The following is a 25923-nucleotide window of genomic DNA, read 5'->3' on the forward strand; positions in this document are numbered from 1 at the left end:
CACAAAGGAGGTGGTGGTGGTGGGAAATATCGTGGGGCTGGAAATGGCTGGGAGAGTTATGGAGCCACAGCGGTCTTGAGGAATACGTTGTTGTGAAGGTTTCAGGTCTTCGTCATCTGCCGTTTCAGCAGCGGGAGGAGTTGGGGAAAGTGTCTCCAGCAATGGGGGATCAAGGAGGGGAGTTTTTCACTCTGCTGAGACCTCTGTTTCCAGGAAAGCTTCCTTTTCCCTTTCCAAAAAGTCACATTATTTACACAGAAAAGGAACAGAAAATAATGGGTTTGGAAGTAAATAGCTGGAAGTAAATAGCTGCTCGCAGGAATTTTTCTGATGGAAGGAAAACAAAGCAGTGATGTGTTTGTTCTCATCTCACTCTGAACAGACTGCGCAACAGGAGCGTTCCCATTCACTTCTGCATTCCGCAATATTTACTGTCTTTCCTTTTTTACATGGTTTGAGCAAAAATAATGCTCTACCAGGCAGCTCATCTGTAACCTTTGGACCTCGGAGAATGATCATAAATTGGTGCAGTGAGAAGACTAAAAATAAGCATAGCTTTTGTTTGCTCCAAACTGATCTGGCCCTTAAGATGACACGAGACCAGCAGATCTCTTTTTTTCAATAACATTGCGACAGGAGTGCACTCTCCCACAGAAATGCAATATTAATTGTACTTTTACGTAGAGGATCTTCCCACCACCAGATCCAACGCTCACGATGTTTTGCATAATATAATATTCTTCTCGGCTCTTCAGCCATGCTAAGGTGGCAAGAACTCCCCTGCCCTAAGCCCTATAGATGGATAAACCTGATTTTACCCCTAGACTTCTGCAGAAATTGCGTGGCATATGCACCAGCAGGATTAATAACAGAGGATGAAGTGGGCAGTTGAGACGTGCTGCCTCCCTCTTTCATCCACTCCGGTCACAGTCCTAATGTCATTTGCGTATGTTTGCGTGGCAAAAGGGATGTTACGAAACAGTGGCTTGCATTTTTCTTTCCCCTAAATGTTAGTCTCAAATGAAAGAAAAATAAGAAGCCTTTCTGCAGGGAGGAAGATTAGGGTTGGTAGAACACTGTGCTAAAAGCCCTACGTGGACTTTTTAAAAGCTGGGCTGTGTTACTGGCCTAATGGATTGATGTGATTTAGTCTTCAAATAGGTATTTAGAGAACGGTTTAAATGCGAATAACGGAGTGATACCTTATTAAAACCAACTGGCTGAAAGAATTATAAATTCACAGCTCGTGCAAATAAGAAAGGAAAGCCCATGACATTTCCTTAAGGAGTAATGATAGTCTGCACTGTCAATATGGCTTTGGTATATACACATTAAAATGCTCATACGCGTGAGTCTATTTATGGAGTAATGGTATGCAAAATTTCAACTGCGTGCTTAAATGAAACATTTTTCTTCTTTTATAATTGCAGCATTGGAGAGAATTTATTTAATTTTTATTTTTTTCTCTCTAATTTAACATACAGCAAACTATTTTATTTTTTCAGATATTTTACAAAAAGGTTTTTCTCCCGACTAAAACTCTTTTTTTTTGCTATATTCCTTGGCTGCAGTATGTAAATTTTACATCTGAATTAAAAAAAAAAAACCCACTTAAAAATAGAATTTGTAATAGAAATACACTCAACTTAAACTACAGTGGTGTTACAGCCATGTGGATATGGCACCATAATTATAGTTTAAAAAGCAATTAAGATAAAAGCCAGTACAAAGAGATCAGCCAAATATCAAGAGAATATATTCTAAGCAAAACAAATCTCTAACTTCAAGCTAAACAAACTTTTGGTGGTCCATGTACTCAACATTTTAATATTCATATAGAGACATGCAAACATACAGGGGGTTTGGGCTTCAAAAATGTTCATTTAACAGCAAACTGAGTTCAAAACCTCTTGAAGCTTTTCAGGAAAAAATTCTCAATGGTATTCCTGAAACATTTTGGGGCAGTTAAGCTGTGGGTTTCTGTGTTCATGGTTGACTCCTGTGCTAGGGTCAAATTTCTTGTTCCCTCTCACGTGGGATGAGGATCTGGAATTGGGCTCCTCCCTTGGCTGTGCTGCTGCTGGGAGAGCTTGGCAAAGATTTGGAGTATTTTCTAATGAAATATTGAGTCACTGAGAAGCATTTGAATTAATTTCCTGCACAATCTGTATTGCACTAGCAGGTTTTACGTAAGCATAAATGTAGGAATACACATGAACACACATAATGTAAATGCTTACATAAGTGTATCACACAGACATATTTGCACATAAATTCAATATATTCATGTAGATATGGAAGCCTGGATGTATATGGATAAGAACTACATGCGTTTCACCCTGGCATCCCATTTCATTCCTTTCCTGCATCTGTTTTTATTACATTAATACATTACAAACCCCACTAAAACAGACTGTAGACGACAAATATAACCCTATCCTGTGCTTTTTGTGTCTATAACAATCCTGCAAGATTGACTACTTTGATGGATTGCTGTTAAATGGTAGACTTCCAACTGGAAAGTGTAGTTTTCTATTCGGTTTTGTAGGCAGACTGGCTACAGATTCGAATACAGAATCACAAAGCTCAAACTGACTTCTGATGTATTCAGTTTAATGGGAATTTTCCATAAGGGAATACATTATGTCTTAACTAACGTTTTGCCTTAAAACATAAGTTTTGCTGAACCAATTAAATCAACCAACTAATCTTGCACACGAAACATTAAACAAGAATGAAGAGTCTGCAATTAGCAAATAGCTTTGATGTGGCTAAATATCCATCTCTATGCATCACCAAAGTTGCGGGTTTAAGTCCCAGATGATGTTAGACGTGCTGAATGTAAATGTTTGGCATCTATATGTTTCCAACCAGCTGATTCTTAGAGCAGCAGCACTGCTGGGTTCATAGAGACGAAAAACCCGATGTCGATTGCTGTTACCAGGAAAAGGTCTGTTTGCGTTAAAATGCGGGTAAAAATAAGAGAAAGAAAGAAAGCAAGTCCTGACATGGCATTGCACTGAAAAGGAAGGCAAAAAACACTATAGTTAACGCCCCTAAAACAGCAGATACTCTTTAGAACAGGAATATTCTTTAAAGGCTAGGCATGAAGGTGAAAAAAGAAGTATGAATAACATGATAGTCCAAAAGTAGAGCATGCCATGCAGCAGCCCAACTCTGCTGGCTCAGGAGAAAAACCCCTGCAGCCTGTGCAACGCCTCCCGCCTGAGCAGCAGTGATTTTGGGAACCTGATACTTTGAGTTTTAGAAACTTTAGAGGCATGAGAAGTTGTGTGCAGAGGTGTGGTCTGGTAATTGCTCACCTTTTTGTGCAAACACCAAAATACCTGCCTGGCCAGGCTGCCTGGGAAGAACCCGATGTGTGTGGGAGCAGGTGTGGATACTGGCGGGGCCCCGATGGGAATGCAGAGCAGGAGAGGAGGAACCTGCAGCACAGCCTCAGCCCATTCACATCAACCTGGCTGTCAAAGAAGCACGTCATGTATGGAGAAATTATTTAGACCTCAAATTGTTTGTTGCTGGGACTTCCTTGTACAACATCCAATAGAGCGAGGTCGGGCTCCAGGATTTCTTTCTCATTTTTATATATATTTTAATGTTTTGTTGAAGGTAATGGTTTTCATGTTTAGCTTCATTGAGAATGGTTTTCATGTTCACCTTCATTGAGAATGGTTTTCATGTTCACCTTCATTGAGATAAATTGAGACCTTCAGAGTTGCTCGTGAGATGGGCATCCTTCATGCTTACAGATAAGGAAGGGCCAGGCTCAAATACCCAGACCGATTCAAATCTGAGTCTCCCCGAGCAGCCAAACGTGCTGATTATGAAAATACTGCCTTGCAGGCAGAGGTCTCCCAAACCAGCCTAGAAGTACCATTTATTTTATATAAATAATTCAATATTCACTAGATATCCACATGAGAGGGGCTCTTTATCAGGGAGTGCAGTAACAGGACAAGGGGTAATGGTTTTAAGCTCGTTTTGATTTAAAAGAGGGGATATTTAGATGAGATATTAGGAAGAAATGTTTTCCTGTGAGGGTGGTGAGGCCCTGGCCCAGGTTGCCCAGAGCAGTGGTGGCTGCCCCATCCCTGGAGGGGTTCAAGGCCAGGTTGGATGGGGCTTGGAGCAACCTGATCCAGTGGGAGGTATCCCTGCCCATGGCAGGGGGGTTGGAACTGTGTAGTCTTTAAGGCCCCTTCCAACACAAACCATTCTATATTTCTTTGATTTTGTGATTCTATGATTCTAGATCTTCGAGGTGCTTGAAGCTGTAGAGGCCAAGGAGAAATTGAGCAGGACCCATCTCTGAAGACCACCAAAAAGATATTTCGGTACCACGATGTGAGGCACTACTGTTCGGTCCTTTGGGTGAAATGAAGAGCAAACCTGAACTGCAGACTGGGGCTGCTATTACCTTGAGGTGAGAAATAGTAACTCAGCTGTGTATGCAGAGGTTGGAAAAAAGAGATGTTGGGAGGACTCAATCCATTTTAAGAATCTGCCATCATGAAACAAATAAACTTACAGCTTATATAATAGCAAACCTGGCAATTTAATGAAAAAATATATAAGGATAAGAAATATTAATTAAAAATAATTGTTTCCTTTAAATGCCAAAAATTACTGGAGCAAGTTACTTGTAGGGAGAAAGCTTGTACTTTCTCCAGCACTTTTGGATGATTTCCATGGAACAGGTGAAATCCAGCTAAGCAAACAGATGCAGAGATCACACTTTTCACGTTGCATCTGAATTTCTTGTTTTCACACTGGCAATTAGTATTTTTTATCTCCTGACGATTGGAAAGTAACATAGAAAGATGAATTATTAAGATGCCACAGCTCCTTGGAGGAGTTGGTGTCAGCAGGCACACTGTGGAAAAGGATTCCAAGAGATTACATTCATAAAATGAATCTGAGATGGTATTTTGAAGACTGGCTTATGTAAAAGAAAAAGTCAGCAAAGGGGAGTGGCGTAAATAGGATAATTCCTACTCCTGCCAAGTTGCTGTTTGTGCCTGGAGAAGATGCCTCAAAGGGCAGGAGGCAGCTTGAATAATTCACCTCAAGGAGACTGAGGGTTTCTGTTCTCCCCTTATTTGAGTTAAAAATGTTTCCTTTTTCATTGTTCACCACGCTGAGTGTGGCAGTCCAAAAGGGCTGTGCTCCCGCTATGGGGTGGCAATGAAGAGGATGACAGCTCGGGGATGCATGGTCCAGTGTGGAGTGGGGAATCAGTCCTCTTCTTCACCAAATGAAATCAAGGGAAGAAGGACCAACAGAGACAGGACCAGGGCTTTCCTCTGATGAAACCTAAAGCTCAAGTCCCTGGTGAAGGGTCAACAGTTTGTACCAGGTGAAACAGCTACAAAGCAGAGATGCTGTCAGATGAGAAAACCCCATTGTGGAGAGGGATTGGGTTGACCTTGCTGTTTTTAGCCACTTGGATGAGATCCCTATGTTGGGAACTTGCATCCCTGACCAGAAGTGGCTGACATTGTATTTCAGCTGCCGACACGGGATACACAGGGTTGCATCGTGGCTCAACTGCAAGCACCCTGTAAGTAGTTATGTGTCTTCCAGCGCCCCATTGCCCCGATGCTCTACCATACCCTGGCCCCAGGCTGCTCACCAACAAGGTGTAAAGTTTCTAGGGCATTCAGCCAGATGGATGGAGAAACTGCATAGCCTGTGCTTCCTCAGGGAAGCAGGCTGAGATGGCAGAAATATGTATGGAACGTGATGCCTCATTAGTGAACATCAAAAATTCCTCTGAAATAATAATTTTTAACTCATTGCCAATTAAATTAAATTCATATATGCTGTGGTAACTTTTGGGTCTCCAAGAAGAATCAGTATTCAATTAGTAGAGAAGCCAAACACCATTAAAACAGAAATGAACAGTAAGTGCAGTTGAATTCCACCTGTTCCTTCCAGATGTTTGCAGTGATTCACACATCTAAAGGCTCAGTAAATAGAGCTAATGATGGTTCAGAATATCTTAATACCGGTAGCTGCATCACTTTAAAACAGAGCTGATTAAACAGGGTTAGAAGACATGCTGCTAAAAACTCTGTAGGGATAACATTGCCCTTGGGGCACACTACGGCTTGAATTTGCTCGAGGAGCCAAGACTCAGCAACTCTCCAGGGATCTCCCTCCGATTCCTGGTTTAGCAAAAGGAGGAATCTGTGGATTAATAAAGAGCACAGAAAATGGAGTACAAAAAGGAAGATGAGTCCTATAAATGTGAAGTGCAGCCCTCCTAAATATATGCCAAGAAGCCAAATATCACCTGGTGCTATCTGTGTGTGCTGCTTTTTATGTCATGAGCAGGTATTGTTCTGCATGTCCATGCAAGGGCAGCTGCACTCACAGCATGTTTACATTTATGCATTGCGAAGCTGAATTTCTCATTTTTATTACCACACTGACTTTAAATTCTCTAGATAATTCATTTATTACTGACTTTGCTCATTGCTGCACTTACACACCACCTTAACAGGGCAGCATGGCAGACCTGGGGATTGGAAGAGCACACTTTTTTTTGCGTGGGAATGACTCACAATGATTAAAGATCATGTTCTGAGCTAAACCCAGCTGCCAACAAATTAGGACTTGTGGAAATCCTCTGCAATTAAAGAAAAAAAGCATTCAAAGAACCTCTTTTCCCAGCTTAGGAACTAATTAAGCTGTGATTCCTCCAGACTGGTGTCCCAAGTCTCCAGTCCCTTCTCCAAGTACATTTTGTGCTGCGCTTTTTGTCCCCAATCAGTTCAGCATGGACATTCCCAACTGGCAAATTCCACAACATTTGTGAGAGTAGAATATATCTGACATCTTGTGCCCATCTGTCACTTTAGTTGAAATTGGGCTGCAGATTTTAAAACTGCAGAGAGAAGGGATGGGTAAACGTTGTTTATGGCAATGAGATTTGTGCCTGGGGTCAGAGATGACTTTTCATGAGCCACCAGCAGACATAATTTCCAAACCAGAGGACGCACCACTTAGAAAGCCTCTCCCATGCTTCGGACTTTGAAGAGCTGTTGTAGAGTGAGTTCTAGCTGGTTTCACATGTTTCTCCTGGACCTACTCCCTCCAGCAATCTAATGAGATACTGCAAAGCCAAAACCTCTCCTACCCCAGGCACACCCAATATTCGAAGAGCATCTCAGGTGTACAAACATTTCATGATCCACAGTTCCTGACTTCATGCATATGGATTGTCCCTTGAAATCCATCTAAGAAAGACATCACCCCAAGATGTCAGCAATCCCACGGGTCATGCAAAAAATAAGCATAGGCTTTGTAGTAAGTCTCTCTGTTCACAGTGGAAGAATCTCAATGCCCAAAGCCTGAGGACACTAGGATGTAGGGCCAGGAGGGTTTCATGAGGCCACCTCATCTATCCCCCGCCTAAAGGCAGGATTAGGGCTAGGTAACTACTCCTGATAGATACTTGCCTAACTTGCTCTTAAAAGCCACCCACAAGGTTCTTGAACACTCTGCTCAGTATTCCTGTTCACTCATCATTGTTCTTAAAGAAAAATGAGACAATGAGAGTGGGAAAGTATGGACTGTACCTGCCCCTCTCTATAAGGACACTCAAAATATGTTCATCGTTGCCTTAGAAAGAGAAAACAGTATTTTCACATCGTGGTTTCTTGCATGCTTCCAGCCACATTCCTGTGGGAAAACCCCAGGGCTGGCCATGGATCTCTACAATGGGTGGCACTTGACAGGAGTTGCAGGGAAGGAATACGCTGGGCAGAGTGGAGCTGGCAGGTGGGAATGCTGCCCCATCCAAGGAGGAAGCTTGTGTTCTTTTCCACTGTCTCCATTCCCTCACACACACAGCATTTCTGCAGGCTGTGCACAGGGACCAGGATTTGGGCATTAATTAATAGGATTATTTCTTATGAATTCCTTCTTCCCTTTCCTGTAGGATGTTTTATGAGAGTGGTAGGTTTGACTTCCCTTTGGTAAAACGCCAGGGCTGCACTTGCAGGGCTGGGGATGTGACGATAGCTATTTGTCACCCCACTAGTACCATCGCAGATGGGGTACATTCTCAACTTAAAAGAAGCACAGGATGGTGTGTTATGGTTCCTTTCAGCGTGGAGGTAGCCTCGTTACTATAACATATCTCCCACACATCAAAGATGACCCCATGCATTGGATTTTGCAGTATCATGGTGGTTTCGGTACACAAACTTTACCCCACAAGCAGGATTTTGCCAAAAACCAAGGTTTGAAAACATCAGCTGTGCAGAGAAGTGGCAGCTCAAGCCAAGCAGGCACTGAGTACCTTTGCTGCTGCTCTCGTTTCAGAATCTCCTTTCTTCATTATTGTAATGCAGCCTTTCATGTGATTTCTCTATGTAACCGATAATGTTCTTGAGCTTGCATTTCACAGGAAAGGTTATTTTTGAAAAGAATAAAGAAAATCCTTATCAACCTACATGCTTGTTGTAGGAATGCCAACTTTCTTATAAGTGCAGGCCCATCCATTCCTTTATTTTGATGTAAAAAAATCTCCTGGCCTGCATCTACAAGATGTAAGAGGTATTGCAAGTAGAACTTGATCTCATCTCACTCTGAAGACAGCAGGGCCATTCTCCCCCCGACTAAATCCCATACAAACCCCCCTCCTGTGACTAGCTTTAGTGGCAGCTTCAGCAACAAGAGATAAACTTCAGCCTGCATTTCCTTTCCAAGCTTAGTTTTTCAACAGTTTCCCCCCACCCCTTACCTGCTTCGATCCCCTGGAAGAAGCAATTATCCAAATGATATCATGGCTGGGGATAAGTGAATATCCCTCCTGATACAATGCAGTGATATCACAGCAACTTCTACAGGTCTCAACAGATTTTATACAGTGTGTCTTAAAAAAAGGACCCTCCTGCAAGGGGGGCTTTGAATCTGTTTCCCACTATAAGCACAGCTTGCAGAAATGGAAGAGAGGAGGAATAGTAAAAACTTGTGCCTAGAAAGATCAGTTCTTTGCCTAGGAACGTTTGGACCAATTGCTAATCTCTAAAGACGGTAAATAGATGGAGAGGAGCTGTGGAGAGAAGGACTTGGGGTTGCTGGTGGATGAGAAGCTCAACATGAGCCAACAATGTGTGCCTGCAGCCCAGAAAGCCAACCATATCCTAGGCTACATCAAAAGAAGTACAACCAGAAGGGCGAGGGAGGTGATTTTGCCCCTATACTCTGTTCTCCTCAGACCACTCCCGGACTTCTGTGTTCTGTTCTGGAGTCCTCAGCACAGGAAGGACATAGATCTGTTGGAGTGAGGAGGCCACAAAGATAATCAGAGTCCGGAGTACCTCCCATACGAAGACAGATGGGCTGAGGCAGTTGGGGTTGTTCAGCCTGGAGAAGATTCCAGTGAGACCTCATAGCAGCCTTCTGATACTTGAAGGTGGCTGACAGAAAAGCTGGGGAGGGGCTCTTTATCAGGGAATGCAGGGATAGGACAGCAGGGAACAGTTTTGAGTAAAAAGAGGGGAGATTTAGAGTAACTCTTGGGAAGAAATGTTTTCCTGTGAGGGCAGTGAAGCCCTGGCCCAGGTTGCCCAGAGCAGTGGTGGCTGCCCCATCCCTGGAGGTGTTCAAGGCCAGGTTGGATGGGGCTTGGAGCAACCTGATCCAGTGGGAGATGTCCCTGCCCACAGCAAGGGCTTAGAACAGGATGGCCTCTATTGTCCCTTCCTGCACAAACCATTCTATGATGCTGTAAAAGTCAGTTATTTTGACTCTTCAGAAATGTTGAGGAGTCCTTGTCCCACTTTGTGATTGCTGGTAGGTGGAAAAGGGGACCATGGATCTCAGATGGGCATTTAGAACAGATGCCTCTCACTCACAAAAGAACAAAGGTGTTTTAAATAATAAGGAAAGCTTGCCTCTGTTTTCTTACATTCTCAGAAAATGCAGCATGGAATTATTATCAAAGTTGGGGGGATTCAGGTGTGTTATGGTAAGAACAGTTCACCAGAAACTTCAAATGGCAAAATCTGAGCCAGAGGAAGCTGGAATGAATGTAAAAGGGGGCTGGAGGTTGGCCGTGAGTTATTGCTACGGAGCTGTGCTGTTAACCCATAGCAAAGGTAGCATGGCAAGCTGGAAACATTGAAAACCTGCTGAAGGGACAAGACATAGATTTTCTGTAATTAGCAGCTGATGCCCATTGATTTTTGAAATAGCAACTCTTGAAAATAGACCAGGTTGCACAATGGTCACATTGGCCCAGAGAAACACGCCTGAGCTCCCAGGTCTGCTTCAGTAGCAGATAACAGCGGCACCATCACGGCATTTAGCAGCATTGACGCGTGCATGCAATGGAGCGGGGGCTGCGTCTAAAACCCCTCTCTACTTCAGACCAATTTGTGTAAATAAAACAAGCATTTCTAAGGCTTGATTGACTGAAGTCAGTGAGAAGGTCTCTGCTGACTCCACTGGGCTCCAGATAAGGTTCTTCAGTTCAGTAGCTTCCAAAATGCATCTGCTTTTCTGATTTAGTTCTATTGTTTGATGCAGGTCAAAACCAAATGAGCCTTAATTGGCTTCAAACTGAGTTCCCGTGTTTACAATATACTGGTTTGTGTTTCTGTACTTAATTCAGGTATATCAGTCTTCTGTGAACTCTGGCTTCTCTTAAAATACCTGTTTGTCTCACGGTCTCTCACTAACTACAATGCCATTTTCCTAAATCCTTGCATCAACAAAGGTACACTAAAAATAAAGGAAATTCTTGTATATCAGGACAAAAAAAAATGCACACAACTTCTTTGCTCACTGATGCAACCAAAACACCCAGGAGTTATTATAATGTGCATTCCCTTGACAGAGACTTTTATTTCATGCAAATTACTATGATTAAGATTCGAATACTTTTTTTCCATTTTCACACATTACTTAATCAATGTGAAGTACTGTGTAAAAATTGCATCTCTTCATAACAGTGATTTTGACCAAGTCAAGTGTTGCTGCTAGAATCCTAATCCAGACTTGTGATTCAATTATCATTTAGAGACTTTCTAAATTCAAATTAAGTTTACCGAAAGAAAAAGTTAATATCAATATGGATCATTTGTAGGTTTTATCAGAATACCTTCCTGTTGCAAAGGAATGTAAAACGTGTTGGATTCTTTCTGTTTCATTTATTTCTTTAACTTAACGTAAGAAATATACAGTGCTGCGTAGTATCAGAGAATTAAAATGCATCCCTTGAGACACTTCCTGTTTATATTGTATTGTTTATGTTTCATAGGCAGCCACCCTAAGAGCTTATGAGAATATTTAAGCTCTGGATGTGGTTATCTCATTGAAGCTATCATGTCATCGCAACTTCACGAGTAACCGTTCGTCAGCTGAGACCCAGAAACTCACCGCTACGTCGTAACCCAAAGTAGTTGTCTGCTTCGGTCCCCAGAGCTACAACTATCTCAGATAACAGGTAAAAACTGTGTCTGCTGAAAATGCCCTCCCTCTATGGTGATCCATTTTAAAATTTAATGGAATATTCATGTACATGGTGCAAGTTGCCTGTGAATGGCTACAACCCCATGGCTTCCACTCGTATCCCCGTGTAGTCAGGTTGGCTTTTTCAATCATGTTTTTTGGGGCATAAACTCACTGTGGGCTGCTCACGTATGTTAAGGTCGGCAATAACTGTGATGTTGTTCTGGCCCTTTACATACTCATGCAATTTGAAATTCCTCCTTCAAAGCTAGTGACGCTGGTAAAATATTTTTGAGGAAAAAAACCGCTCAGCTACTCAACATGAAGAATCCAATCACTGGAGAAGTTGCTACATCCCCTGGCCCCGGAGATAACACAATCTATTCTGGAGAGCATTAGCCTGGAATTCATCATGTAAAGCCTCTAGATTTCAGAAGTGAGCTAAAAATTACATTTTTTTATTAACGTTTTGACTAATTATTCTCCTACAGTCACATAGAAAGGTTACCTGGTCTCTTAAATCTGGTATATATCTAGTGTGCTAGCAATATTCCTCCCTTTTCGTTCCTCACAGGACAGAAATTAGACATTGTCATTCCATATTATTTGCGACGTGTTGACATTATAATTTAAAAGGATGCAGCAGTTCTGAACAGCTGGAGAGTAATCCCAAACAATCCTTGACAGTTTCCTTTGGAGGATGAACGCCCCTCCCTGGAGAACTGCACGGTCTCTTATTTTAAACTAACAGCTAATTTTAGACAGTTTGCCCTCTTAGAAATGCGTGCCACAGAGACTTCTCTACATGGTGAACAGCAGTGACCAGAGATAAGCACCCACACAGAAAAAGAGAGAGCTCTAAAACAGATTTTTCCTCTTCTAAGAGACATGACTTGTTTGCAGTATTGCCTGATGGAGCCAGAGAGAGACTCTCATTGCTGAGACAGCCCTCCCTTGTGCTACGCCGAGCTGAAAGCTTCTTGGATGCCACAGACACTATGGGATTGCTGTGTTTTCCTTCTCCTCAGAGACCTGGAGGAACTGGTTTAATCAGAGGGGAGTTTTCCCTCCCCCTCATCCAGCAGGCTCGGCACTCTGTGCTTGAAACCTCTTGCTCCTAGAAGCGAGCAGGAAGAAATTTGCAGCAGGGTCACACATCGCCTCTGTCTGTCAAAAGCCTTGGGTGCAACGACATCCAGTGAATGGGAAAAGGAGCCAGCAAACACCTTGTGGGAAAATGAAACCAGCTTCATGTGGCTTCAACTCATAGGTTGTTGAGAGAAAGGAGAGGCACTTCTTCCAGACATCTTGCCAGGAGGAGGGCACAGAGGAGCTCCACCTCTCCTGTCCTTCTGCAGCTATGATCTAGCCTCGAAGACAGGTTCAAACACTCCCTACCAAATAGTTCCTTCCTTTTCTTCCTTCCTTCCTTCCTTCCTTCCTTCCTTCCTTCCTTCCTTCCTTCCTTCCTTCCTTCCTTCCTCCCTCCCTCCCTCCCTCCCTCCCTCCCTTCCACCCTTCCTTCCTCCCTTGACATCCCAGGCAATGACATGTTGATTGCAGATCAGACATCAGACAAGTGACCCATTTGCCACGTCAGTGAGGTGATTTGGGTTCACGCTAAGAAAAAAAACTGCTGAAATTATTATTGCTTTATTGTGTGTCGTGTTGTCTGAACCAAAGCAGATCCGGCTTACAGAAGTCATTGCAAGGACAAGCAAGAAGCACAAGAGAAGTGCTTTGCTGTTGTCACAGGAGCTGGAGGCACCACCAGCAGGGAAGGGGAGCTCTCCTGACAAGCTTGTTCATGCTTTGCAGCTCTTGTGTCTCCTGGGTACAAGAGCAAAGAAGAGGGTAGGTGTGGATGAGACATTAGGAAGAAATGTTTCCTGTGAGGGTGGTGAGACAGTGGATGGGGTTGCCCAGAGAAGCTGTAGATGCCCCATCCATGGAGATGTTCAAGGCCGGGTTGGAATGGGCTTTGAGCAACGTGATCCAGTGCGAGGTGTCCCTGCCCATGGCAGGGTGATTGCGACTGGTTGCTCTTTAAGGTCCCTTCCAACCCAAACCATTTTATGATTCTATGACAAACCTTTTTATGCCATGGACTGAGAAAACCTACCCTGCGACCAAAGAGGTGCAAGGTCTGATCTGAATTACATTGAATCAGATTTTTTCTAGGTTTACACCAACACTGATGTGGTCAGTCTGGGCACTGTTGGTGGACTGCTGTTCCACTGGGAACCCTGAAATGCTTTGCACAGGCTCTGACGGCGCTTTGGTCCAGCCTTTAAACTGTACAAGGTTTTTTCCTATGCTGCACATCTCCTCTGGGGAACAGGCTGTGTTTTCTGAGCTGGAACTGCAGCTGGCTGCAGAATAAAAATGTCTGAAGTTGGGCTATGCTGGATACTGTGCTCTGTGAAGTCAAGGGGAAACTCATCACTGGTTTCAAGGACAACAGCTTGAGATCCCTTCTTCAGCTGTCATTCAAGGCTTTGCCTCATGGTTCCTACCAGTTAAATATTTCTATCAAAAGAGGATAGTGCTCCAAAGAGGAAAGTCTGACAGAAAAAAACCCAGAAGAGTTCCTGGTTCTCATTTATCTGCTTAAAAATTACTCCCCTCAGCTCTCAAAGCTCTAATCTGGGTGTCAAACTTTTCAAGAAGGGAATACTTTCTTTGCAGAGTTTAGAGCAGCAAATTAAAAATCCAGGGTTTGGACAAAGGTGATTTTAAAATCAGTTGTGTAGTTTGAGGAGCCAATAAGCCATGCAATAGAAAACCTTGTGAACGTGAAGAGACTGAGTGAACTGATAGAAAGCCACCCCTGCAAGATCTCTGTTGAGAGGGCTTGGTGGCAGGAGTAGTGCTCTTCCTGGGAAGAAGCATTTGCAGGCTTCAGTCCTCAGTATTGCAGGTGGAGTAGCTCAACAGGTAGCACTCAACTTTGTGCCTTGGGGCCTGTGGGGATGGGAGATGAAGCTGTTTAAACACTTGTCTGTGCACAGGCACTTGAGTGAATGTATGAAGTATGTGCCAGAGCTGAAAGGCTTGCAGAACTCAGGTGTTTACACTTGATAAAAAGCCAGGAAAAGTGCTGTTGGGAGTGCAGGAGTCTGAAGAGAACTCAAGACTCAATCTCTTTCACTGAACGAGTCATTGTCCTAAAACCCAGAATCTGAACTGTATTTTTCTCTGACGACCAAGCTAAGAGAGGTCAATAGCAATTCCCCTGTTCATGGTTATGAAGGGGTCAACAAAGCAGAGTCATTTTCCCAGGTCCTTCCAAACCTGTTCTCAAGCAGTTACTAGAAACACGAACTCATCCAGTTACCTCTCCAGAAAGAGTAAGGTAAAAGGCAATAAAATGGCTTAGCAGAGTTTTTAAACTCTGATATCCCTATTGATTTTCCATGGAAAGCAGACAGTGATGAATAGTAACACTGCAATGCCCTCAATTTGGTTTTCTTGTGCTGAGACGCAGAATGTATCTAAACAAGTCTAGTTTTACTAGAAATTGTCCTCTAGAGAACAAGTCACCCCTATCCATCATGATCCGTCAGATCAGCTTACTACTCCATTACCCTCTCCATCATGTCTCTAAGTACCGAGTTGATGCAAGTCTGTTTAAGAACCTGTGATGTGATCCCAGAAACATGGTAGGAAACTATAACCAAGCCAAGGACTGGGTGAGTCCTGCAAACTGTTCTTTGCATGAGGTTGAAATTCTCTCCTAACTCCACGCAGGTCTTTGCAAAAGATTCCTGGGACAGCCTAATGGGAGGAAATCAAGGGCGTTAGTGGGAAGAAGAGCTGGTGGGAAACATAAGAACACTCCTGCCTGAGAGCTCTTGAACGACAACACCCTCCGAGCTTGTCCAGCAGATCTCCTGGGATCTCATTCCACTCTTTCATCCAGCAGCTGGAGGCCTCCTGCAGCCGATGGACCCTGATGGTGATTAGCAAAGCAGACTGCTGATGTGAGGCTCATTCCTGTCTAATGCCTGTATGTGCAATTAAAACCATGGACAATTTTGGCCTCAAATAGCTGTCTCCAGACAAAGGCTGGTGCTACTTGTGAAGAAAAAAATCTATATCTCCCCACAGCCTCGAGTCTTCCCCAGGGATGGAGCTGTCTTTATCTGTGAAAGTGCATCCTAACATGCCCTTGAAAATTGAAGTCCTCTCCTGACTTGTTTTATCCACCAGCAATAGAACCCGTCCCTTCCAGGAGAGAAAGAAAAACAACAAACCCTCTATTTTCTTTCCCCCTCACACATTTTCAATTAAAATAGCTTTGTGCGAGCCATACTGAATGCACTACAGATCTCTTTGCATGGTTAAAGTTGATTAATTGGGGTCGGAAGTGAAAATTAAAAAGTGGCAGTAGGTAACAAAATACAAACAACCTCTCTCGGGCCTTGAGGATGATGGAGCACAAGCTGAGATGGATGAGCTGGTTCTGCCTTGAGGAGGACTGCCTCCTTCACCTTGGGTTAAACACTCAAGAGCAGAGCTGGATTTTGAGGGGGAGGGGGCTGGCCTCAAAATAATATGTCTATAATCCTCAAGATAATCAATTTCTTACAGATGCTTTGTAAACTTTCGTGTTCAAGAGCGCAAGCCATAGTACTTTCTAAATCCCTAGGGGTTGTACTTGGTATCCGTTTGTTATTTCCTAATGCTATTCAATCTTTTTTTTTTCTCCCTGTTTTTTTGAAGCTTGCAGCAATAAGCCTGAGACTTGTGTCGACAGTCGACACCGCTTCTGCCATTCTGCAATGAACTTTGTGCATGTTTTCATATTCCTTTTCTTACACTCCTGATAAAAGCATTATCAGGGAAATTCAAAAGCAAGCAGAAAACTGGCATAGCTAATTTAGGCTAATTAGTATGGCAGAAGCTGAGTCTTGTACTTCAGAGGTTCCCATGCCCTCCCATGTCTCCACCTGATCGCCTTGTCCAGCAGCAAACCCAGGAGGCAGCTCCAATTATATCATAACCTCTTCAAACACCAAGCCACTCAAGCTAATTTTATCCTATTAAACAGACTGAAGGATTCAGAAGAAAGGTTCTCCCCCAAAAGCTTCAATTACCAGTGTCCCTGATTACCATCTTTACAATCCTATATGCTACAGTTAAATACTTTTTTGCTTAGTGTTGCTTTCTTGATTTAGATGAAAAGCGAGTATTAAGAGCATGTCTTTTCAACTCAAGCAAGTGACATTCATAAAAAAAAAAAAGGAGCCTCTCTTGTTATTAGCGTGTTTAATCAAAGTCAAGTTTAGAACCGTTCAAAGACAATGTAATTGGGGAAATGTAAACATCCCCTCTCATCCGGTGGCATTTAAAGCAGCCACAGGTAACTGCCAATAACAGCAGCAATGGCCAAATGTATTAGGTCTAGAGGAAAAAAATAAAGAAAAAAACCAGCAGGATCTTCTGAAGCAAGGAAATGTCGAATCGTGCTTGAATTAAATCTCATGGCAGTAATGAGCAATAAAGACAAAAAATAATCTCTAGAGTACTGAGCTGGTTCATCCTTCCTTGCCACAATATGTGGTAGACTTTGGCTTTGAGCACATAGTCATGCCTGGTTAAACATACTCACATGGGTCAAAGATGTGCCTGGGCTTAGGACAGCCCACAACCTCTCCTCTGTATGCCCCAGTGCTGATGGTGACCTTGAGCCTTCACTCTCCATCTCCATGATGCTTCTTCTCTGCTGACTGTGCCCATGGGAAGGAGAAGTTCGGTGGGGAAACATCTTGCCATTTTCTGACTGCAGGTGCCTCCTGCAACCTTGGCTGAGGACTCCAGGTGTGCTATAATTTGAATAATCGTAGGATCTCATGAGACCACACCTGGAGTACTGCACCAGTCCTCAGCATTGGATGGACACGGATCTGTTAGAGCAAGTCTAGAGGAGGCCATGAAGATGATCCAAGGGCTGGAGGACCTACGCTATGAGGACAGGCTAAGAGAGTTGGACTTGTTCAGTCTAGAGAAGAAAAGGCTCCAAAGAGACCTTATAGTGGCCTTCCAGTACTTAAAGTTGGCCTACAGGAAAGCTGGGGAGAGGTTCTTGAACAGGGAGTGCAGGGAAAGGATGAGCGGGAACAGATTGAAGCTGAAAGAGGGGAGATTTGGATGATATATTAGAAAGAATCTTTTTCCTGTGGGAGTGGTAAGGCGCTGGCACAGGCTGCGCAGAGGAGTCATGGATATCCCATCCCTGGAGGTGTTCAAGGCCAGGCTGGATGAAGCTTTGAGTATCCTGATCCAGTGGGAGGTGTCCCTGGCCACAGCAGAGGTTTGGAACTGGATGGGCTTTGCTGTCTCTTCCAACCCAAACTATTCTATGATCCAGGCTATTATTTTTAACAACTGAGAGGGAATGAAAAGTATATGTCACCTGAGCACCAAGTTAACCCTCTCCTGAACACTGAACCTGTGAGTTGTTCAGGCAATGGCAGTACCTGTTAGGAGAGCATGTATACGGAAACAAGATGAGTATATGGATAACCTGGGAAATTCAGTAGCAGAAGTCATAGGAAAATCGCATCTTGGTTTTTTTTTGAAGGAACTTGTTCTTCATCTTCCTCAAATAGGCTGACTTTGTTTATTCTTCTTCTCCCTACAGACAACAATTTTAAACACATTTACAACTTAATATTCTTGCAGTGCCATCCCAACTTGTTAGCTCGCAGTCCATCCCGAGCTGAAGGTATTTGGGAGTTGGATTTCACTGCTGATTTGCCCATTCTTGCAGCTGAAAATGAGCATTTTTCTTTCTCTCTAGAAACAAACAAACAAATAAACAAACGATTTCTCTCATTTAGCAGAAATTGAACGAGTTTCGCCCAATTGCCCTCTCTTTGGATGATATGGAAATGCTATTGTCTGCAGACAATGATTCTCATGCAAATGGAACAACAGCTAAACAAGAATCCTCCCTATCTCTGTTTGGGACAATTTTCTTAGCGTTTCAGCAAAGCTTAATCTGTTGGCAGAAGTGTTTAGGCCCATTAACAGCTAAAGTCACAGAGTCCACATCTCACCCAGCTGACAGTAAACAAGGAATTTGAGGAATGGCCTTTAAACAATGGCTAAGCCACAAACCATTTTGTCATCAAAAGCTGTGAAAGGCATATAGGCTGATGATTTTCTTCCTTGGGTTACAGAGATTTGAAAGACCAGCTTCCCTCCCCTGAGTCCCCAGCACCCTCCAGGCTTGGGTTACAGCTGTTTTATTTGCCTTTCCAGCCCTACAGCTGTGGGATGGGTTATGCAGGTGTGTTCCCGACAAATGAGTCATTCCAGGGCTTCGTATTATTTATTTGTATTGACCATCACACAGTCCAGGGCTGGGCTGTGGTTGGCACTGCCCAAACACAGGACAAGGGAATGCTCCATGCCCCAAAGGAAAGATTCCTGGGTTTCATTTTGTTCAAGGAATTATGCGCCCAGGTCCTTCCCTCACAGTACCATGGACAAAAAGAGAAAGTTCATCCTAGTGGAGAAAAATAAATGATAATTGCTAAATAAAATAGATTTCTAAATAATATAGATTTCTAAATAAAATCCATAAAGTTTGTTTCTTGCCAGCAGGGCTCGGGTGGAGAGGGCATGTGTGGATGATGCGACTGCTCGTTCCACTGTTTTTCTCTGTTGGAGGCTCTAAGAGGCAGTGCCAAAGAATCTTCCTTTGCATCCTACAGCTGAATGGCACCCAAATTTATCCCTTTCTTGTGTGAGGATCAGCAGAACCAAGGGAGATGGCCCTAGTGCGAAAAAGGATATGGACAATATTTACCTTGAGTTGTTTGGATAATAAAGCTCTGAAAACTCATTATGCTGATGCCATGCCAACACCATTTGCCTCCCATGTGTTTTTCCCAGGCTGAGATGGAGTGCTCATCTAGCAAAGAAACGAAGAACAACATTTTACAGACCCTGCTAACGTGTCCTTCCCATGGTGGAAGACAGGAGAAGGTGCCACACCACCACCTCCATTCCAAATCATCCTTTGCTGCTCTCTTGTCAGAATGCAGCCGAGAAACCAGAAGCAAAGACATGGGTTGAGGCTCAAAAGAATTTCTTTTCACATTTGCCCCCAGAACTATCAAAGGCAGAGAAGGAAGGAAGTGGGACACTAAGTGGGATAGAGATGACTGTGCCAGCAATGCAGCATCAGGCACCAGTCCGAAACTGTTGCATAGCAGGACTCTCTGCGCCACAGCTTTGAACTGTCCACATTTCGTTTCTCCATTTTTGACATCCAGCACCAGCAAGGATGGATGAAAAGAGGTTCTTTTAGTAAAGTGACTTCTGGGCAACAGTTCAGTTGTTTTGTCCAACTTTAGTATAGGCTGGTTCAAAGGTTTCAACTAAAACACGCTTTCCCCAAGTAAGTTAGTTCTGCAGCAGGCAAGATTCTGGGTTTTGTTTGTATATAAATGAAATGAAATATGAAATTAAATGAAACAAAAATAGATAAAATAAAATAAAATAAAATAGAATTTGCTCTACAAGGTATCGTTTTAAAAAATAAAACAGTGTTTCATGGTAATGAAAACCAGTATAAACTGCTCTATTAAACTGTGTTACTCTTCCACACCAACCTTGTTTAATTTTTATCTTTAGACTACCATGGTTACGGTGACACTGTTGCTAACTGCTGATGAAATGTAGGAGGAAATAAGGTTGAGAGCCATTTTTCCAGGTGGAAGTTTGGCACAACTCTGGTGATGCCAAGAACAAGCTATTGGAGTGAGATCAGAAATTAATTTTTTTATAGATCCTTCCATAAAATTCTCAGTAGTTTGGTGCCACATGCCCACCCCCATGTGAAGAGATGGCTGTTGGGTGTGGTGTTGGCTGGTGACACACAAGAATACATGTCCCACTTCCTGGTATGGTGTCCCTGTCCCAACACACTGTTGTGCCTGAGACAGGACCTCCTTGCAGCCCTTCATACAAGCATTTAACTACGACTCCAGCCTTTCCTTAGCTTGATGTTTGAGCTGATGCGATCAGATGGAGAAGCAGGACAAGAATTAGATGAATGAATCATAGGATCATGGAATAATTTGGGTTGGAAGGGACCTTAAAGATCATTCCAATACCCCCTGCCCTGGGCAGGGACACCTCCCACTGGATCAGGCTGCCCAACGCCCATCCAACCTGGCCTTGAACAGCTCCAGGGATGGGGCAGCCACAACTTCCCTGGGCGACCTGGGCCAGGGCCTCACCACCCTCACGGTGAAAAAAATTCTTCCTTCTGTCTAGCCTAAATCTGCCCCTCTCCAGTTTATACCCGTTCCCCCTCGTCCCATCACTACAAGCCTTTGTGAACAGCCCCTCTCCAGCTTTCTTGTAGCCCATTTCAGGTACTGGAAGGTCACTATAAGATCCTCTGAGCCTTCTCCAGGTTGAACAAACCCAACTCTCTCAGCCTGTCCTCATATGGGAGGTGCTGTAGCCCTCGGATCATCTTTGTAGCCTCCCCTGGACCTGTTCCAACAGCTCCATATCCTTCTTATGTTGAGGATTCCAGAACTGGACACAATACTCCAGATAAGAGTTGGAAGCAGAAGAAATGGATGAAAACAAAGAGTTTAGCTTGGAGCAGACACCTTTATCGGCAATAACGGGACCACAATGATATATTTTGCCAGAAGAATGTGACAGCAGCACTCCATGAAGGTCACTTTTTACTGGATTTAAAACTCTTTTCCCTAGCCCTAACATACTAGGGAGTCCTTGTAATTTCCAAAATACCAACCAGAAACATGTCTTGGAAACAAATTTGAGTTTACCCAGCAACTGAGCCTTTTGATCTACAAGACAGCATCAAACAGATCTAATAAAATTTTAAAAAGAAGCAAGGCATAAAACTAAGATCAAACTCTGATTTATTTTTTTTTCATATTTCTGACAGAGCTGAACATCTTTTGGAATAGCTTCCTCTAAAATAAATCACCATCTCAATATTGTAGCAGGACAGCCTCCTCCATACACACACACACACAAAATATCTGTATTAAATCAGCTTGCAAGGCAGGATCCTACAAGATGCTGAGCAAGATGTCCTGGTGGGAAGGGATTCCCACAGTAGCTGCAGGTCTGTGGTGGGAAGGGAGCCCCCAGTGCCTGGCTGAACAAAATGAGGAGGCACATCTGGCACATCTGGCTTAGCAGAATGGGGCATGTGGAGAGCCAGGCAGGTTGGTGTGTTGAAACAGACGCAAAGCGCAGCTGGAGCCTGGACATCCACTTAAAATGACATAGATTTTATAGAAAAACTAAAATCCCCTTAAATTGGAAGAAACTTTTTGCTTGGTGTGCCCGTCTATGGGATTGGGCGCGTGCTTTTAAGACCAGACCATCATTAGTTGGATATCAGAAAAAAATTCTTCACGGAAAGAGTCATCGGGCACTGGAACAGCTGCCCAGGGAGGTGGTCGAGTCGCCTTCCCTGGAGGTGTTTAAGGAACGGGTGGATGAAGTGCTTAGGGACATGGTTTAAGGGAGTGTTAGGAATGGTTGGACTCGATGATCCAATGGGTCCTTTCCAACCTGGTGATTCTGTGATTCTGTGATTCTGTGATTCTGTGATTCTGTGATTAGACACGCACAGACGCTATCTAGAGAGAAGATGCTGCAGGTATTTGTATGTTACCTTTTCAACGATGTACAGCAGTTTTCAGCCTGTCCTCAGACGGTGCCTCGAGGTGTGACCTGCACAGTTATAGTTTTGCATTTTAAGAGGAGGAAGGGCTCATTTCGGTGAGTAAGGCTTTCTGCCTTTTCATCTCTTTTCTTTGAGAAGCCTGATTAAAACCTGTCCATCTGAAGACTTGGGTAAGAGACGCTGAAAGAATCACAGAACTTAAAATTATTAGAATTATCAGACAAAGAGACAGACAAGCAAAATGTGACACGTATTGAGCGTGTAAGGAACCTGACACATCAGCTAATTTGGAAGTTATCACTCCCATTTTAGAAAGGCAATATATTTCACAGGTTTCTTTGTGGAGGGATGTATAAATTAAAGCTGGATGTTTTGCTGATAAAATATTTCCTCTTTTGGGCCTTATCGCAAGTGAAAATGATCTCAGCATTCACAGCTTAATCCCAGTTAATCAGAACCTGCAATCAGAGAAATCACATCCTATTTCTGCCTGCAAGTGAAGCCAGAGGTGATATTCCTGTGCGGTCCAGGAGCCTTTTGGTGGGCAGATGAACCCTTCGTCCATTAACAAGGGGGCTCTGTTGCAAAGTGAGACGCCTACTCATAATATGCCTCTTCGGGCAAAGGGTGGCATCCCGGACACAAAGCTTTCAGCCTTGCCAAGTTCTCTGTGGGGCATTGGGAGCTTCTTTTTAGCTGCCTAAAACCAGCCACTCAAACTTTGCAGGCACAAATATTCACCCTAAACGCGAGCGTGGCATGAGTCAAGCAATAAAAGTTAATCGGCATCATTAAATCTGTCAAACCAGCAGGTTATTAAAATTACCACTATTCACTCTGAAAATGGGAACAAAAAAATTATGCTCCAGCTTTCTGAGCCTGTTTGTCTTGTTTTCCCACACTGCTTATGAATTACTACAGTATATTACAATGTCCTCTATCCATCTTCATTAGCATTGTGAACACATTGTATTGGGCTGTAATGCAGCATATTTTTTTTCTCTTTTTGGTATTGTACAAACACATATGATGTACAGAAAATGGGCAATTTAATATGAAAAGAATATTGTGCCTCAGAATTTTTATTTTCTAAACACTCATTTCAGTTGGGAATTATTGCATGATTTGCACATAATTTCTCATGGATAGTTATTTAAATATAAATAGGGAAAATATGTAATTCCATATGGTGGCTATCTACCCTTTCTTGATGCTTCTCCATATTTTTAATAGTGCAATAAACAAAAGATAAAAACATCTCTAAGCCACACACTAGTCAAAAGAAGATAATTGTGCCTGTATGTGTTTATTGTAATTTGAATGTGCTTCAATTAACTTTCCTCAATATTTCCCAGTTCTTTTAAAAGAAACTTAAATTGGTTTTTATTTTGTGAAATTTGTTTTCAGTGCAATAAGGAAAAAAAAAAAACCTGCAATCCCTTTGTTTACCTCATTATGGATACATCCCATCCAGGAGCAAAGCTCCAACTCTTTATTCCCAACAGTCTTTTCTTTTTTTTTTTTTTCCATTCTCACATGCTTCTTATTATACTTTGGGTAAAAATATCAGATTTCCAGTGCTTCCTAGGAAGAGGCAGCTCATCATCGCTCAATATATCACATATCAAAGTGTGGTAAAACATGAAAATGGCAGAAAAGCAAACTCTTACACTTTTGCACTGCAGTCACTTTTAAAACATGAGAATTTATTACCCTTTCCTCCTACAAATCATCAGGGCGACCGAAACAGAGGGAGTGTATATAGAGTACTTGCTGTAATTAACCTTGAGGATTTTATTTAAACAAGGTCAAACATTTTAACAGCTTCATAAATCAAGGTTGGGTCTGCACGGCTCTATAGCATCAGGCTAATGACAAAATGCACACGGAATACTTATTAAACAGCATTTATTTACAGAAAATATATCCTGCAAGCTTCAGAGAGGCACACCCGCAGGCTGATCTAGCACCGATAGATACGCAGCTCCAGCCCCAACCAAACCACCCCAAGGTGACCGGTATAATGTGCTTTTATTATGTGCTACCAAGCAGACAAGGTATGGGTAAATTAGGTCATTTGCAAGCGAACTGCATTTTTAGTGTGATTGTAAAATGACAGGAGGTAGATTACAATCATCCCAATATCTGCTGCTCTGCCCTTAATTTTGACTGATATTTATTTACTTTTTCTACTACTTTAGTTATATTTTACCGGAAGAAGAAGGAAGGAGGACATTTGACTTGAATAAGATGAGCTACTTCTAACATTTTAGTGAGTATCTACCCAGGAACCTTTATCAGTTTCTAAAAATAACACCCTTGGATTCCTCCAGCCATCCTGGGTTATCTCCTACTTGCTAATAAAATATGTCCATCAGGAGTAGTTTTTCTGAACGAGGAATATCACACTTTCTGTTCTGCACTCTAAATAAACGGTAGCTTTTAAGTCATCTTCCCCTTCATAATTTCACACGCTCTTCGGTGTATCAGACCATAATAAAGAAGATCACAAGCCACGGCGCCTGACATGACTGTTCTCTTCACTGACATCCCTGATCAAAAATCCTTTCTTTGAAGTAAAGAGGAGGTCCATGTGGGCAATAGATAGTCGTAAAACTGCTGGGGTAATTTACCTCAATGATTCAGGTAGTTTCTCCCAAATGCTCCTTGGCTCTTAAGTACTTTTCCTTATCCTCATGAGGTATGAGTTACATAGACCCTAAGAGATATCCATTACTCATCGTGCTCGATCTCTAATGTCATCTGGGTTGCCACAACCACCTCTCAGCATAAGTGCTGGGTCCCTGGGAACATCTGTACGACTGCAGTTGGGATCTTCACCTAAACCTCCTCTTTTTCTCCTGGCCACAGTATATTGCATCACATCCAACCAACAAATCCCACACACCAGCACGACCAACACTGAGGACCAAACTGGGTGAAGAAACGTTTTTCTGTGCCTGTGTTCACCACTTTAAATGACTTTTTTCTTTCATTTGTTTTCCTTCTGTGCCCTCCAACTATGAGTGTTCAAGTTGCCCCAAGAAAAAAAAGAGTTGTGCTAAATAAGATTTTTATGTGTGGATGTTTAAGTATCCTCATGAAGCAAATTTGCTTCCCTTTTCTCATCAGAATGGGAAGGAGACCATGTGAGTGATGTGACCAATTACCACCCAGCACCCCAGAACAACTTCTAAATATTCACGTCCAATTGTTACTTTGGTGGAACAATTGGTTTGAACAGTTTGAAAAGGCAATGATGTCAAATGTGTGATTAAATGCAGCAGAATTACCAGCCTTGGAGCTGAAAAAGAAGCTCTGTTTTCTTCCTAAGGTAATTCTGCTTTTGGATTTTGCAGGAAACACCGTGCTAGGGTGGCCTCTTCCCACACACCCAGATCTGTCAGGGCAAAGGTGCAGCTGAGTTTTGGAGGCAGCACAGTTGAGGACACGCGTGGGAGCTTTGGCATGGGTGCAGTAAGTCAAATGCCTCCTCTTCGCACTAATCCTCACGCTTCTACCCCAGGTAGAGCGATGCAGCTGCACATTTCGAAAGAACACCGTGATGCAAATGTCGTCTGAAAATCAAAGCTTTTTAGGGCCAAGTATTTGGGAGTTGATTTATCTGTGTAACTGGCAAAGGTTACACATTTTCTGTCAGTATCAGTCCTATTTGGGAACTCTTCTGCTTTCTGCACAGACAAGAAACATGTGAAACCTACAGTCCTGCTGCTTGG

General features: G+C 42.9%; 1 long non-coding RNA gene across 4 annotated transcripts in view; it reads left to right on the plus strand.

Moving 5' to 3' along the window:
* Positions 1 to 25227, plus strand: part of LOC128852343 (uncharacterized) — a 101352-nt gene extending 76125 nt beyond the window's left edge. The window contains exons 3-6 of one of the 4 annotated variants that reach the window (XR_008450141.1): positions 4274 to 4444; positions 11297 to 11482; positions 15238 to 15470; positions 19102 to 20678. This is a non-coding gene — a long non-coding RNA (uncharacterized LOC128852343). Of the gene's footprint in view, positions 1 to 4273; positions 4445 to 11296; positions 11483 to 12061; positions 12895 to 15237; positions 17370 to 19101; positions 20679 to 24387 lie in introns of those variants that run through there. The other 3 variants (XR_008450139.1, XR_008450140.1, XR_008450138.1) reach the window with 3 other exon arrangements.
* Positions 25228 to 25923: the final 696 nt, after the last annotated feature.

The sequence above is a fragment of the Cuculus canorus genome, chromosome 5, assembly GCF_017976375.1.
Source record: "Cuculus canorus isolate bCucCan1 chromosome 5, bCucCan1.pri, whole genome shotgun sequence".
Taxonomy (NCBI): domain Eukaryota; kingdom Metazoa; phylum Chordata; class Aves; order Cuculiformes; family Cuculidae; genus Cuculus; species Cuculus canorus.